At 50.2% G+C, this 17118-nt stretch overlaps 1 long non-coding RNA gene across 1 annotated transcript; it reads left to right on the top strand.

Moving 5' to 3' along the window:
• Window positions 1–3789: 3789 nt before the first annotated feature.
• LOC120381897 lies at window positions 3790–16259 on the top strand. The gene is made up of 3 exons (XR_005588177.1): window positions 3790–3827; window positions 15703–15784; window positions 16123–16259. It is a non-coding gene; the product is annotated as an uncharacterized LOC120381897 (long non-coding RNA).
• Window positions 16260–17118: the final 859 nt, after the last annotated feature.

The raw sequence follows: 17118 nt of genomic DNA, 5'->3' as shown, positions 1-17118 counted from the left end.
AGAATGGTTCTGCGTGGGCCGTGCAAAGGTTAACCAACTGCCACAGGGACTCAGGTATTCAGCTCAATGCAGCAGTAACGGGATGAATTCTATGGTCTGTGGTATAAAGGACATCAGAGTAGATGACCTGTCACATCTGGCCTTAAAATCTATGAACCGATAATCGACCCGAGGAAAGACTAAGACTAAGACGTTGTCTGTGCTGTGCTCACAGGTGGGAATCCCAGCACCTATCCCCATGCCTCCAGCTGTGTGCACTGGGCCAGCTGTAGCTGTGACTGGCTGATGGAGGGATGGGTTGCAGCAGCTGGGCAGAGCTGTGGCTGTGCTATGCAGAGAGGTGCATGTGAAACTTGGGGGGCAATTCTGCCTCATTTCCATGCTGAGTGTTGTAGGCTTTGTCAGCAAAGGTGCCCAAGGGCGTGTTCTTGCCATGGGGATTGTCAGCACCCTGGTGGCGTATGTTCGAGTGATCTGTGGGGCTTAGTGAGGGGTAAGTGAAGGCAGTGACTCAAAAGGAAAAGTCAGGTTGAGGGCAATGGGGTAGTAACACTGTGCAAGTCTCAGCTCGCCTGTGTGCAGGAGGTTCAGTACTGGAGAGCAGGCCAGGGGGAGGAAGCTTCTGTTTGCTATGATGGAGATGAACCCGAATATTATCTTAGCAAAGAGAAGAACACGTTAGACATTCTGCTGTACTGCTCTGTTCCCAGAGCGCTCTGTTACAGGGGAGGGGAGAGGGCTAGTGTGGGTGTCTCTGGCATGTCGGGGTGATGCTGAAACAGGGCAGAGCAGAGGTGGCATTGGGGGAGTGGCATGAACCTTAACTCTGCATTTCTCCTTCTAAAAACCGAGGGAACAGGAATCCTTACCCAGCGAGGTCACATTCTCACAGTTCTCCTGCATGACGGCTCTGCAGAGGGCTCTCTGAGTGGGGTCCAGCAGAGCCCCCTCTTCCCTGGTGAAATACACAGACACCTCCTCGAAGGTCACCGGCCCCTGAAAGAGCAAGAGTCCAACACTCAGGACCTGCTGCCCCACTCACAGCCCCACTATTCATGGAGGAAAGGAGCCAATCAAATGGAAGCTCTGAGAGAGTCAGCAGAGTCCTATCCCCATACTGCTGAGAGCAGCCAGGAGACATCTGGGTGAAGGGACGAAGTGAGAGCCCCTTGTCTCTCCCAGCAGATCCACCACAGACCTACTAGCCAGAGGCTGATACAGGAGATGGAGTCCCCAGTAGGGTCCAGGCACAGCCCCATGGTAGAGAACCCAACACCCTCCCCACTGCCAGCAGCTGGATGTGAGGAGCCCCCTTTCCATGTCACACCAGCCCCTGGCTAGCAGGCTGAGGGTTCAGCCCTGGAAATCTGGTCAGTTTTCCCAGCCCCGCCCAGGGAATTGCTTTGTCTGTTTCCTGTTTCACAAATTAGGGAATTTTCTCCCCCAACACCCAAGTGTTTGTTCTGAGGATCTAGGCCCATATTAACAAGTCCCAGCAGGTTTGTCACACTGTGTCCCCACTCCCTATCCTCACACAGGGTATTCCCTGCCCCCGTCCCGACCTAACTCCCCAGACGTTGCCACCTCTTCAGTATTTCCTGCCCCTCTCCCTCCTGCAGGAACCCACCAGCAACCCCCCAATAACCCCTACCTGAGCTGGCTCCACTGCAGCCATTTCTCCTGTCCCATGGGAGGCTGGGACGAGCTGGAGCGAGAGGTGGGTGTCATTCTGCAGCCTGGCAGGGCGAGAAGGGCAGTTGTGGAGGTTTCAGAACAGGCTTCAGTTCATTTCACATCACGATTCCCCCAGGCCCTTTCCCTGGGGACAGAGATTGTAGATTCTGCCAGGCTGGGAACATGCTCAGTCCCCACAGTGCAGCACAGACCTGGCCCCTGGCCCCTCCTTTCCCCCTTGTGCTCCCCCCAGCAGCAGGAACCAACCAAGACATTTTGAAGCCCTCCCAGCAACAGGGTGTGAATCAAACCCTGGACCAGACCAGACCCAAAGGAGCCCCTTGGGGGGGGTCCCCCTGACCCTGCCCCCAGGGCAGCGCACTCCTGCCGCAGGGGGAGCAGGGAGAGTCCGGGGCTGGTTCTTCCTCTCTCTGCCCCTCACCTCGGTCACAGGGCAGTGACCCTGGGCAGGAGGCTGCAGTGAGTGTGCGGGGGTGTCTGAGATCTGGGAACCTGCCCCCTCATTCCCCTCACACCCTCTCCCGTCCCTCCTCCCCTAGCGCCCTGCCCCGGGCTGGGAGCCGGGGTCACCGCCCTGTTCCCGGGGTCTCTCCCGCGGCTGCCCTGCTCCGCCCGTGCGGGGAAGGGGCACCGGGCGGGGACCCTTCACCCCGGTACCGGGCACAGCAGAGCCGGGGGCGGCACAGACTCGCTGCGGGAAGGATCCTCCCGGCCTCAGCGCTGCAGCATCTCCGGGCCCCCGGGCAGCGATGGGGGCACCGCGCAGAGCCGGGACCTGCCCCGCCCCCGGGCTCCGTCACCGGGAGCCTCAGCAGAGCCCGGGCGGGGCCCAGCTGGAGAAACCCCCGGCCGGGCCCCGCACAGACCCCCGGGCCCGGCTCACGCAGAGGCGGAGGTAGCGGCAGCAGCAGCTTTGCGCAGTAACAGCTGCTGGAACCCTCCCTTTCCTGGACTGCGGAGAAGGCGGAAGCGGCCCCAGGGCAGGCTGGGAGATGTAGTTTCTGACTCTCCCGGAAGCGGAAGTGACGTCGGCAGAGGAGACGGAGCCGGGCTGCAAAGGAACGTTGGGCGTTGGGGCTCTGCTTGGCTCGCGCGGGGCCGTTGGAGCCTCTCCCGGGCCGGAGAAGGGTTGGTGCCGTTGGAGCTCTGGGCATGCGCAGATCGCGGCGGGAGAGCCCTTCATTAACCGTGGGGTCCCTGCGTGGGGCCGGGCGGGGCCGGGCCGGGCCGGAAATGTCTTTGCAGCCCGGACATGGCCGGGGGGGCAGGTGACCCCCGAGGAGCGGGCAGAGAAAGGGGGGGCTGAGATCCCCTCGGATTTACCGCTGCCCCCTCCCGTGGGGACCCCCCCGCCCCCCCGTCCTGCCCCCTTTCTCCCTAGAGAGCCACGAGCAGCGCCCAGGGTGACCCCCCCCTCCCCCACCCCTGAGAAGTTCCCCCGAGTGATTCCTGAGCTGGGCAGAGGCTGGGGGGGCCCTGAGACAGGGACACCTCTGGGCTGGGCTGGGGGGGCCACTCTCTGCTGGCAACGGGGCCTGGGAAGGGCCAGGAAGGGGAGGGAGGAGCAAGTGTCCCCCATGGAGACGGCCCAGCCCCAGGTTTCCCAGTCCCAGCTACTTCCGCTCCCCCAACCTGCCCAACCCAGCAGCCCCCCCCCACCACCACTTGCTAGTCACATTCCTAGACCCCACTGCCAGCCCCTCCCCACTGATAGTGACTTTGTGACTCCAGCCCCCTCCTTTCCGCTGTGAAAAGACATCACCCAGGGCTCCCTGCTGGCCATGTGAGTGTGGGGCAAGAAGAATCCCTCCCATTCTGTTGTTGATTCAATATCCCTGTATAATCCCCTCCAAGTTCCCCTCCTTTCTCTTGAACTGTTAAATGCTGACGTAAAATCTCCCAGAGGTTGGTGCTTCTCTCTTACATTGGCAAATATTTAGTTTGTGCCCCATTTTCTCCTCAGTTCTGAAATACTGATATCAAATGCTCAAAAATCTTCCCGCTTTTCTCTCCAGGTGTGTGACTGAGATCAGGGCTCTTATCGTACTGAGCGTGGCCCTGTTCTGCCAGGTGCTGCAGAGACCCCAACTGAGATCTGGGCCCTGTTCTGCCAGGCGCTGAAGAGACCCCAGGTGAGATCAGACCCCACATTGTGCCAGGTAAAACTGAGACCTGGACCGAGATCATACCCCCCCCCCCCCTTGTGCCAGGCAGCGCACGACTGTGACCCAAACTGCTGCGTCCATTGTGCTGGGCATTTCAGAGACCTCGACTGAGATCTGTGTCCCCATTCGGTCTGGCCCTGCACTGACCCCGACCCAGATCCCGCCCCACCACTGTACTGGGCACTGCACAGACCCTGACAGAGATCCTGCTCCCACATTTTGCCAGTTGCTGCAGCGGCCCTAAATAAAATCCGGGATCCTGTAATGCTGGGAGTTGCAGAGCCCCCGACTGAGATCAGGCCCCCTGTTGTGCAGGGCTCTGCACAGACACTGACCAAGATCAGGGTCCCCATTGTGACAGGTGCTGCAAAGACACCAAGGGTATCTTTACCCTGCCATTAAAACCCCCCAGCTGGCCCATGCCAGGTGACTCAGGCTCACGGGCTCAGGCGAGGGGGCTGTTTAATTGCAGTGTAGATGTCTGGGCTCGGGCTGGAGCCAGGCTGTAGGACCCTGTGAGGTGGGAGGGTGCCAGAGCTTGGGCTGCAGCCCCAGCCGGAACATGGACACCACAATTAAACAGCCCCACAGCCTGAGCCGTGTGAGCCCAAGTCAGTGGCACGGGCCAGCCGCCGGTGTCTGACTGCAGTGTGGACATGCCCACAGGGACAGAGGCCTTGCCACAAAAAGCTCAAAGGCTAAATAGGCCAATGGTGGGAGGCGACTCTCCATTTTACAGATGGGGAAACTGAAGCTCAGAGAGCTGAAGTAATTTGCTCAAGTTTTCATGGAGAATTTGGGGCAAAACTGGGAACTTAACCCAGATTGTTTCAGTTCTTGCCTCTCCCCTTAACCCCAAGCCCAGCTTGTGTGTGTACAGCGTTCTTTTGGTCTGTGTTTGCATTGAATTGACTTCCAAGGGAGGCTGTGGAATTTCCTTCATTGGAGGTTTTTAAGACCAGGTTAGAGATACACCAGTCTGGGAATGTCTAGGGGAACTTAATGTTAGGGGGATTATTCCTTCACCCTCTCACTTCCCTGGTCCTTCTCGCATGAACAGAGAGCAGCATTACCTGTAGTCCAAAGGCGCAAACAATTCGATGTTCATTGGGGTGAAGTTCCAGCAAGCATGATTCCAGTTTCCTTCCTTAGTGTCCCCCTTCCCAGCTCTGACACCACAGAGCCTTGCCTGTGTCCCTGTCCCCATCCCCTGTTCCCATTTCCCCCTTTAGCAAAACATGATCCCAATTCCCCCAGTCCCTGTTCCCATTCCCCCCCCTTTACTTCCTGATTGACTGCAGACTATATAGTAAAACCTGAGTTTTGCTTAGCTATTTCTTAACCAGTCATTTTACTGAAATTTAACTATCCAATCCTAACATATTGTAACATGGTTATTTAACCAATTATATTCCACCACCTTCATTGGTTTACACCCAACAAAATTAATTATAACAGCAGACAGAAACAATCACAGAACCAGACAGAGACCATACAAATAAACATACAAAACAATACAGAAGTGAGGATTTCACAACTACATTTATACAGACATAAGGGTTTTCCAGCTGTGTCTATTGATAAGTGAGTTCTTGCCAGACAGGACGCTATCAAACCAGGTTTCCTTTTACATCTTCTAGGCTCTTCTCTTTCTCTGGACGTGATAGAAATATCAGGGCAGGATTGTATTCCTAACAGCCCAATAGCACCTTATTTCAATGTGACTAGTTTGGAATGTGAGGATGTGACCAGACACTTCCCAGCGTATGGCTGCCTAACTACATCTTGGCTGAAGGCCTGAGCCTGTCACAGTAAGAGAAGGCCATTCCACAGACAGTGATCTTTGATTCCTTCTTTTATACCTAAATAACTAGCTAAGTGATAAGAATACACCTACATTCTTAAAGTACAGGCCTTTGCAGACAGGCCTGAATATCTATATCCTAACACTTGGTTCTGCCTCAGCACAGGGGGCTGGAGTAGACGCCCTCTCAAGATCCCTTCCAGGCCTACACTGAAATAATTCTCTTTTGTGCTGTGTCCTGTTCTACGCTGAGCTGTTTTGCATGGTGCCATTTGGAACTGTGATTGCCCCATGTTGTGTTGCATAGTTTTATGGTGCATTGTTTTGCCTCAGCTTGTTTGGTGTCTGTGTTGTGTTGATTTGAGTTGACCTATTTTGCATTGTGTACTTTTGTCCTAAGGTGTGTTAGTTTGCATTGTGTTGCTTTCTTCTCCTTAGTATTGTGTCATTTTATGCTGTGCAATGTAGGTTTTTGTTTTATTGTTGTTGTTTTTTGAATGGCCTGACATCATGTTGTCGTCAGTTTTTCTCTGTATGATGTTTTATATGTATATATTGCATAGCATCCTAGACATGTAGGGCTAGATAGGACCTCAAGATGTCATCAAGTCCAGCTCTCTCTGCGGAGGCAGGACCAAGTATATGTAGATTGTCTCTGACAGAGCTTTGTCCTACTTGTTCTTAAAAACTTCCAGGGACAGAGACTCCCCAGCCCCCCTTGTAAGACTATTCCAGAGCTGACCTGCCTTAGCTCTGGGGACACCCACACAGATTGTAGTGGTGAGCAGCTCTGTAGAGAGAGGAGACCCCAGTGAGTGGCAGCTGGGTAAAGAGACTGAAGTTGGGAGGAGAAACATTGATGTGTCCAAGGTTACCCAGGCTGTCTGTGACCGAGCTCGAAATAGATCCCAGTTCTATTGCCACCGTACTGCTGTTTTGGGCACTGAAGGTCTCTGCCACCCTGGTGTTTTAGGCACTTGTGCAAACCCTTAGTACCGACAGAATTTACACTAGTGCACTCTGATTGGCACTGGTGCACCATGTCCCTGTTTGAAGGCTTGCAGGAGATGAGGGATGGGGGGCAGTGACCTCCCTGAGTCCTGGGGCTGGCTGAATAGTGCAGCTGGTAAGGGAGGGGCAGCAGTGAGTGCTGGAAGTATGAGCCAGGAGCACAGCCCCACAGGACTGGACACTGACTTCTCCTGACCCAGGGGACACCCCCCAGCTGTGTGCAGGGACCGCAGCTGAGCTGCCTGCCAAGACAGCCTGTGCATCCATGGACAAACCACCTCTTCCTGCAGCCTAATACAATGGGATCTGGGGACCTTTCTAAGCTGCGGGTGATGTGGCTCTGGCATTACCGGGGTCTGTTCCTGGCTCTGACCCTGACCTGCCTGGTGACCTGGGGGAAGTCACAGCCCCTCTCTGTTTTCCTTCTCCCTGTTGTCTACTTGGATCGTGATCTCTTTGGGGCAAGGACTGTCCCGCTCTGTCTGTGCAGTGCCCAGCAGAATGGGGCTGCTGATCTCAGTCAGGTTCTCTGCCATGTGCTGCACGATGGGGCCCTGATCTCCATCAGTGTCTGTGCAACACAAAGCACAGCTTATAGACTCACAGACTTGAAGGACAGAAGGTAGAGGTGTATTTCAGATGAGGTCTCATCGGTGCCTTGTATAACAGTACTAACCCTTCATGTGTCTGCTGGAAATACCTCACCTGATGTATCCTAGGACTGCATTAACCTATTTCACGGCTGCATCACCTTGGCAGCTCATAATTATCCTGTGATCAACCAATACACCCAGGTCTTTCTCCTCCTCTGTCACTTCAAATTGACAAATCCCCAGCTTATTGCAAAATTATGCATTTGGAGACTAACAACTAGAATTTGTGCACTATTAATTTTCATCCCATTTCTATTACTCCAGCTTTCAAGGACATGCAGATTTTCTTGTATGATTTTCCTGTCCTCCTCCATATTGGCAATCCCTCCCGGCTCTGTGTCCCACTCCCACTTCTTGTGCCAAGATCACTAATAAAAGTGTTGAGTAAGACTGGTCCCAAGACTGATCTGAGGAACTGCACTAGTAACTCCCTCCAGCCTGACAACTCACCGTGCAATATGACCCCCTTGTAGACTCCCCTTTAACCAATTCTTTATTGACCTTTTGGTTCTCATATTAATCCCCATCGTCTCCAATTTAACGAATAGTTTCCCATGTGGAACTGTATCAAAAGCCTTACTGACATCCAGATCAGGTTTCTGTGGCACGATCTACCTTCTGTAACACCATGTTTTATTTATTTATAGTGCTGAAGGCTGGGAGGAACTGTTAGCAGTAGGCTGAGAATGGCCATGTGGAGGTGGGGGAGGGGATGGCAGACAGTGGGGAGGCAGGAGGATGCGGCGTTGGAGGTGTTTGTGGGATTGTGTTTTGTAGAAGTCCATGTCTCTGCTCCCTGTGGCCGTAGCACGTTCCGTACCAAAGCAGCACATCAGCAGAGCAGACGCACACACCGTAGCTCTGCCTGGAACACGCAGCGTTCACTGCCAGACGGGCTGGGCGATTTTTCAGGGACCCAGCTTGATGTGCCTGGCTGGGGTGGGTTCAGTTGGGCGGGGGTCTGGGGCTCTGATAGTTTGCGATGTTCCTTTTTGCATAGTCAGTTCTTTCCAGTTATTGTTTTATCCCCACCTTTGCCCTAGGCCGCTCCCTTTTTAACTTGCTTTGGTTATTTCACTTCCAGTTTTTAAATGGGATCTAAAAATTGCAAAGCTGAATGAAAGATGAACAAACAGAACCATTTGACTGTTGGCCCAGAGCTGGTAGAACGGTACCTAGTGCGGTCGGCTGTAATGACCGGGTTCCCTACAGCGTTTTCTGGTGGGGCGGATAAAGCAACGTCAAAGAGCCAAATGCGCGTTTGAGGGCGAAAGGGCTCGTCAGGTGTTTGCTCTCTAAGGAGCATGTCACCGGCCAGGGCCTGCAGTCTGTCAGGAGAGGTGCGCTGGGGTGTATTTAGGAATCTGAAAATAAAAGGTGAAGACGGCTGGGTCACAATATCCAATGAAATCTTGCAAACAATTATACAAATGGACCCTACTGCTGTTAAAACAACATGGTATTAATACTGATTCAAAACTGACATTAAAATTAGGAGAGAAACGCATGAGAAATGAACTGACACCTACTTACCATTTCTTACTGCCTAATATGTTGACACTCCCTCACAGCATCTTTTTTTCAAAGCGATGCACAGCACACAGTCAAGTTAATGAATGAAAGCACACCCATTATTGACTGCTTTGTGCTGCATGAGCATCTGATTAAGCACCTAATTACAACTGTACCACTGTAAGTGGAAATGCATCAACCCAGCTTAGCTCCAAGGTGTTCAGATGTGAATGAAAAGTTTCTAAATTAAATACATGGCAGAATGGTTAATGGGGAAAATACACTGAAATGCCTCTACCCAGTCCTGTTGACTTCTTCTCCCTAACCCCCCATGAGTTCTGGCCTCTTGGTCAACTTGGCTCCCAGTCCCACATCAGCTGTGCCCTCTCCCAGCCTAACCCATTTCTACTGCAATTCTTCACCCTCCTCGTCCAGGCAGGGGGTTGGCGCTGCAGCCCCTAAGGTACCTGCATTAATCACTGTCTCTCATACTAGGGCTATTTAGATTTCAGGGAACGATTCAGAGTTACTGACCCTGGGAGGTGGGAGAGAGGAGAGGCTGAGAGAGTGTTTGCTCCTACGGCCACGTTCAACTCTGGTAGCCTCCATGTTACCTCGTCCTCCCCCTCCCCCATGTGTCTCTGCTCATGTGTCAGTGTGTCACCTTCTGATCATAATGCCACTGGCCTCAGCAGAGCTCCCAGACAGGAGCTACATCACAAGAGGGTTACGGTACTGAAAGTGAAATACATCACAGGGAGGGAGTAATTATCCTGAAATGAAACATTCCAGTCTAGGAAGTGAAAGAATTCAAGTACTTCATTACTTAAAATTATGCTTGAAATGATTAGATTTGTATGAATAAATTGCAGTAAATGTTGATTTTACTGTATATACATACACACACACACACACACACACACACACACACACACACACACACACACGAAAAAATATTTATGTAGGTGTCGAAGAAAAACTCAGTTCTCGCTTTTTGGTTGGGTGCAGCAACATCAAATACTTTATTCTTTCTCTAGTAATTACAATAGAGGGAGAGAGTGTCCTAGGAAACAGGGTTGCCCCTTGTCCCGGACAGGTCTCTCTCAATTAGTAAACAATCACTACAAGCATTTATACCTTTGTTACAGACAATAGCTAGCAATCCTGGAGACAGTAAAAAGAAAACATTTGCATTTGTTTATACATAAGCTTCTTTGCTATCTATTTGTCTTACTACTAGAAAAAAACAAAACTGTACATTGCAAGGTCGTAATAACTTTTCACACAGTTCACTCTGTCTGACATTCTCTTGCTTACATTCTCTAGCCAACTCATGCTAACTTAACTAACATACATTTAAGATCCCTTCAAATCCTTGTTAATTATTAATTGGCTTCCACATAGGTAATATACAGAAATGCTTCTGGAGAAAGTGGAGTTTGATTTAAGGATATTTACACTGTATATTTTGCGTGTGACATTGACTTTCTCTTTGAACAGTTATATGATTTGGCTTTTGGCATCTCAGCATTTACTGTAATTAAATAATTGTTGTCTGATGACCCCCATAACTTCCCACAGCTCTGAACATTTAAATTATAAACATTGAAAAAAAGGGTTAAAATAAATATTATCTATTGAAATTAAAAGAAAGAAATAGACAAAATGAATTTTATCTAACCCACTTACCAGCAATCGCAATATGCCAGGGGATGGAAATTCACAACTAAGGCACCAACCTTAATTCTGCCCTGTAGTGACACCAGGCAATTGCCGTAGGGCTACGAATTAGGCATTTTAGTGTATAAAGTTCCAGATTACGAATCGCTATGATCTAAAGACACATGAGATCTTTTCCTCAGGATATCACCGTCACTGGGTTGTTTCTCATTGGTAATTCCCAGATTAATAACATTTTATCAGCTATGAAGTGGCCATTTCAGACTTCTGGGGATTGTGTTATTTTGCACTAGGGGCCAGGTCCTTGGAGAGACAGAACATTGGGGGGGCACAGGCCCTCCCACTCCACTGCGTCCCAGCCCGGGGCCCTAGCAGCAGCAGAAGGCCCGCTGCGTAGTCAGTGGGGATCCTGGCCGCAACACACCGACATAGGCTCTGGTAGTGCTGCAGCCAGACTGGGGTCAGCTGCCCCCGGGCTACTTCCACACTCCCCCTCGGGCCCAAACTGGGTCTTGGTGTTGGCCTCTGGGGGATCCAGGAGCATGGGTTCTTCGGGGCAGGGGTTGATCAGCAGCCCTGGCAACTCCTCCGGATAGCGGGCGCAGGGCCGGTCTGGCCAGTCTGGGCGTCCGCCTTGGGCCGCGGGGGTTTCCCAGTCATGGGTTCCACTAGAGATGTCTGTTCTCTCCGGCGGCTGGGCTCCTAGTGAGCGCTGAGGGCCGACCTTTATAGTTCTGGGTCGCCGCCTGACCCTCTGAGGGGCGGGCTCAGTGCTCCCTAGCTCCGCCCACTCCGGCCTCCGGATGGGCTCTTCCCCCTCTGGGGTGGCGGGGAGCCACACCGCCTCACTACGTTTCTGTGTGGGGGTTTTTTTATCCCCTTCTTGCCATGTGCTCTGAACTGCAAACTCAGCTACTGGGAAGTCAAGAGCACAACAACAGTCTTGTGTCTTCTTTAACATCCCATAATGGTCCATCTGGTGTTGATGGACCTTTCCTCCCAGGCAGGGTGTAATGGATTCTGTTGCCAATCAGCACTTCACATAGGTAAAGTCTCTCTCCTCTGGTGATTTACAGAGCCACAGAGGCTCACAATACAACTAGTCAGATATTATCCCAGGCAGCAACTCACGAGCATTCAATGAAGTCTAAACACATTCTTATAATTTGAACCAACTAGGGGAAAAGCTCTTCTTGACCTGCTGCTCACAAACAGGGAAGAAATAGTAGAGGAAGCAATAGTGGATGGGAACCTGGGAGGCAGTGACCATGAGATGGTCGAGTTCAGGATCCTGACACAAGGAAAAAGGGAAAGCAGTAGAACAGAGACCCTGGACTTCAGAAAAGCAGACTTCGACTCCCTCAGGGAACTGATGGGCAAGGTCCCCTGGGAGAATAACATGACGGGGAAAGGAGTCGAGGAAAGCTGGCTGTATTTCAAAGAAACCTTATTGAGGTTGCAGGAACAAACCATCCCAATGTGTAGGAACAAAAGTAAATATGGCAGGCGACTAACTTGGCTTAACAGTGAAATCCTTGCTCGTCGTAAACACAAAAGAACAGCTTACAAGAAGTGGAAGATTGGACAAATAACCAGGGAGGAGTATAAAAGTATTGTTCAGGCATGCAGGTGTGAAATCAGGAAGGCCAAATCACACTTGGAGTTGCAGCTAGCCGGAGATGTTAGGAGTAACAAGAAGGGTTTCTTTAGGTATGTTAGCAACAGGAAGAAAGTCAAGGAAAGTGTGGGCCCCTTGCTGAATGAGGGAGGGAACCTAGTGACAGAGGATGTGGAGAAAGCTAGTGTACTCAATGCGCTTTTTGCCTCTGTCTTCACAGACAAGGTCAGCTCCCAGACAGCTGCACTCTGCAGCACGGTATGGGGAGGAGGTGACCAGCTCTCTGTGGAGAAAGAAGTAGTTCGGGGCTATTTAGGAAAGCTGGACGAGCACAAGTCCATGGGGCCGGATGCGCTGCATCCGAGGGTGCTAAAGGAGTTGGCCGATGAGATTGCAGAGCCATTGGCCATTATCTTTGAAAAATCATGGCGATCAGGGTAGGTCCCGGATGACTGGAAAAAAGCTAATGTAGTGCCCATCTTTAAAAAAGGGAAGAAGGAAGATCCAGGGAACTACAGGCCAGTCAGTCTCACCTCAGTCCCTGGAAAAATCATGGAACAGGTCCTCAAGGAATCAATCCTGAACCACTTAAAGGAGGGGAAAGTGATCAGGAACAGTCAGCATGGATTCACCAAGGGCAAGTCATGTCTGACTAACCTAATTGCCTTCTATGACGAGATAACCGGCTCTGTGGATGAGAGGAAAGCAGTAGATGTACTATTTCTGGATTTTAGCAAAGCTTTTGATACAGTCTCCCACAGTATTCTTGCCAGCAAGTTAAAGAAGTCTGGGCTGGATGAATGGACGGTAAGGTGGATAGAAAACTGGCTAGATGGTCGGGCTCAACGGGTAGTGATCAATGGTTCCATGTCTAGTTGGCAGCCGTTATCAAGTGGAGTGCCCCAAGGGTCGGTGCTGGGGCCGGTTTTGTTCAATATCTTCATTAACGATCTGGAGGATGGTGTGGACTGCACCCTTAGCAAGTTTGCAGATGACACTAAACTGGGAGGAGTGGTTGATACGCTGGAGGGTAGGGATAGGATACAGAGGGACCTAGACAAATTAGAGGATTGGGCCAAAAGAAACCTGATGAGGTTCAACAAGAGAAATGCAGAGTCCTGCACTTAGGACGGAAGAATCCCATGCACTGCTACAGACTAGGGACCGAATGGCTGGGTAGCAGTTCTGCAGAAAAGGACCTAGGGGTTACGGTGGACGAAAAGCTGAATATGAGTCAACAGTGTGCCCTTGTTGCCAAGAAGGCTAATGGCATTTTGGGTTGTATAAGTAGGAGCATTTCCAGCAGATCGAGGGATGTGATCATTCCCCTCTACTCAGCACTGGTGAGGCCTCATTTGGAGTACTGTGTCCAGTTTTGGGCCCCACACTACAAGAAGGATGTGGATAAACTGGAGAGAGTCCAGCGGAGGGCAACAAAAATGATTAGGGGGCTGGAGCACATGACTTAGGAGGAGAGGCTGAGGGAACTGGGATTGTTTAGCCTGCAGAAGAGAAGAATGAGGGGGGATTTGATAGCTGCTTTCAACTACCTGAAAGGGGGTTCCAAAGAGGATGGATCTAGACTGTTCTCAGTGGTAGAAGATGACAGAACAAGGAGTAATGGTCTCAAGTTGCAGAGGGGGAGGTTTAGGTTGGATATTAGGAAAAACTTTTTCACTAGTAGGGTGGTGAAGAACTGGAATGGGTTACCTAGGGAGGTAGTGGAATCTCCTTCCTTAGAGGTTTTTAAGGCCCAGCTTGACGAAGCCCTGGCTGGGATGATTTAGTTGGGTTTGGTCCTGCTTTGAGCAGGGGGTTGGACTAGATGACCTCCTGAGGTCCCTTCCAACCCTGAGATTCTATGATTCTATGAATACCTGTTTTAACAATACTAACACAGGTGAGTCAGACTGATTCCAGCTGTGCGTTTGTCCCTGTTCAGTGAAGACATGGGGGCTTTTGCAAGAGCTAACACCTCATCTGCCAGTGTCACAGGCAGGCTGGGCAGGGATGGTGTCTCTAGCCTCTGTTTCCCAGAAGCTGGGAATGGGTGACAGGGGATGGATCACTTGATGATTCCCTGTTCTGTTCATTCCCTCTGAAGCACCTGGCATTGGCCACTGAGCTAGATGGACCATTGGTCTGAGGCAGTGGGCTCTTCCTATGTTCACAGTCTGTATGAGGCTGTGGGACTCGCTGGGGAGCCACAGAAAGAAACAAGATGAGCTGAGGCAAGAAGGCCCAGTCTCAGAGCCCCCGGGGTCACGCTTGTCAAAAGCTAAAACTAGGCCCAGCCCTTGAAAGGGGCACTCCCAGGAGAGACTGGATAAAGGCTGGAGCATCAAACAACTTTGTAAACCTGAGAGAGCTGCCTTGGGGACAGTGACAGGGAGAATCCCCCAAAGTGACTCCTTTGATTCTGCTCTTCTCTGGCCTCTGATTGATAGAATCATAGAACTGGAAGGGACCTTGAGAGGTAGCTAGTCCAGTCCCCTGCCTTCAAGGGAGGACTAAGTATTATCTAGACCATCCCTGACAGGTGTTTGTCCAGCCTGCTCTTAAAAATCCCCAGTGATGGAGATTCCAGAACCCCCCTAGGCAATTTATTCCAGTACTTAACAACTCTGACAGTTAGGAAGGTTTTTTTTCCCTAATCTCCATCCTAAACCGCCCTTGCTGCAATTTAAGCCCATTGCTTCTTATCCTATCCTCAGAGGTTAAAAATGAACAATTTTTCTCCCGCATCTTTGTAACAACCTTTTATGTACTTGAAAACTGATCATGTCCCTTCTCAGTCTTCTCTTCTCCAGACTAAACAAACACAATGTTTTCAATCTTCCCTCATAGGTCATGTTTTCTAGATCTTTGATATTTTTTTTTTTTTGCTCTTCTCTGGACTTTCTCCAATTTGTCCACATCTTTCCTGAAATGTGGCACCCGTAACTGGACACACTACTCCAGTTGTGGCCTAATTAGTTCGAAGTAGAGCAGAAGAATGACTTCTCGTGTCTTGCTTACAGTACTCCTGCTAATATATCCCAGAATGTTTTCTTTTTTTGCAACAGCGTTACACTGTTGACTCATATTTAGCTTGTGATCCACTATGACCCCCAGATCCCTTTCCCCAGCACTCCTTCCTAGGCAGTCATTTCCCATTTTGTATGTGTGCAACTGATTGTTCCTTCCTAAGTGGAGTACTTTGCATTTGTCCTTATTGAATTTCATCCTATTTACTTCAGACCATTTCTCCAGTTTGTCCAGATCATTTTGAATTTTAATCCTATTGTCCAAAGCAGTTGCAGCCCCTCCCATTTTGGTATCATCCGCAAACTTGATAAGTGTAACACAGAGACTCTGCTACTGGGAGGGTTTCAGAGGGTGTCAGAGGGTTACACCCTGGTAGGAGGGGGCTAGATCTGTACTGGAATAAGGTCACTTTGTGCTTCAGAGTGTGGCAGAACCTAGAATGTCCATTAGCAGGGAAAAATCCTGGGGGGAATCGGCTTGTAGAATGGACAAAAGCCCTGTCTGAATTCTCTCACATTGCCCTTCTTGCCCTGACAGGCTACAAAGTAACGTCCACGTTTGTTCCAGATTATCCCATCCTCCCAGGGGGAAGGAAATGGCTGCAATGGAGCTGGCTCAGGTAAGAGATTATCAGGGAGCTGGTGGTGGGCTCTGCTTGGAGGGAGAGGAGCAGTAAAGGCATAGGAAGGTGGTAGCTGCTACAGGTGGTGGGAGGCAGGAAATAACAGGATGTTACCAACCCGCTGAGACTTGTGTAATCTAGGGTGTGATGGGTTGTCACCCTGGGGTGCAGTCTGGGGAGGTTCTGGGAACATTGAAGGGAGTTTCGCAAGGAGTTCTCCAGGTGAAGGAGGACCTGTTATCTTGTCCATCACAGAGGCATGTAGACTTCCCTTATCACTACCGCTTCAGACTGCCTTGAGCAGTTAGCTGACTGTTACACATTTTGTTTTGCAGCTACTTAGGTTGGTTAAAGTTCATCATGGAGGAGCCTTGGTTCACTTAGGCCTAGAGCAGGGGGGCTTCATTGACACTGTTGGTCTTCCACCCCCCCGAGTTACCTAGAGTTATGCCTAGTGACACCAACATGTGTGTGTGTGAATGTGTGTGTGTATAGGTATTAGGTATAATGTGTGTGTATAAGGATTAAAATATTAGTTCTTGGTCATAAATCAATTATCATAATAAATGTGGCATCTTTGTCTTGCCCCCTGAAAAGATCCCGTGTAGTTTTGTCTGTACAACAAAACAGCACCCACTGTGTGCGGGTATTTGATCCTGCTCAAGTAGTCCCCATTGTATAACACTAGCGTTCAGAGGTTCCTGTTGCACACAGTTGGGGTCTATCCAGAGACCCACCCATTTGTCTGCTGACACTTAAACAGAAAAGAAAATTACACAAAAAGCAAAGAAAATTACAGTCTAAGCCAAACTTTTCTACTTCTATTATATTGTCCGCTACGGGGGGGGGGGGGGGACGGTAAAAATCACAGGACAACCACAGAGATTAAACCCACAAATGGCTTCCACCCTGAGGAATTACGAACCAGAAGTTCATTTCCGCACACACACCTAACACCCAAATGAACAGAGCAGAAAAACATCAGTAACCGTTAAACAAAACAGAGCCAAAGCTAAATAGTGCACCAAAACCAAATAGTATTTCCTTATTCTATTAGAGCTCACCTATAATCATGCTATTCTTAACACCTAACACCAACAGTACCAAACAAAGCAAACATAAACTAACAAGGGTAAAACAGATAGATGGTGTAAATTCTGCATTGCCCCCCAATCTTAATTGCTCACCAAACTGTGACAAATTCCTGTTACTAATTTATCCCTCATGTCAGGTGATCAGACCAACAGAGCATATAATCAAATTTTAAAGCTTCATTAAAAATAATAAAACAACAATGGAGAGTGTTGGGAATGCTCCCACATCACTCGGGA

The sequence above is a fragment of the Mauremys reevesii genome, linkage group 14 (genome assembly GCF_016161935.1).
Source record: "Mauremys reevesii isolate NIE-2019 linkage group 14, ASM1616193v1, whole genome shotgun sequence".
NCBI classification, from domain to species: Eukaryota; Metazoa; Chordata; order Testudines; family Geoemydidae; genus Mauremys; species Mauremys reevesii.
This window is presented reverse-complemented; position numbering and strand designations above follow the sequence as displayed.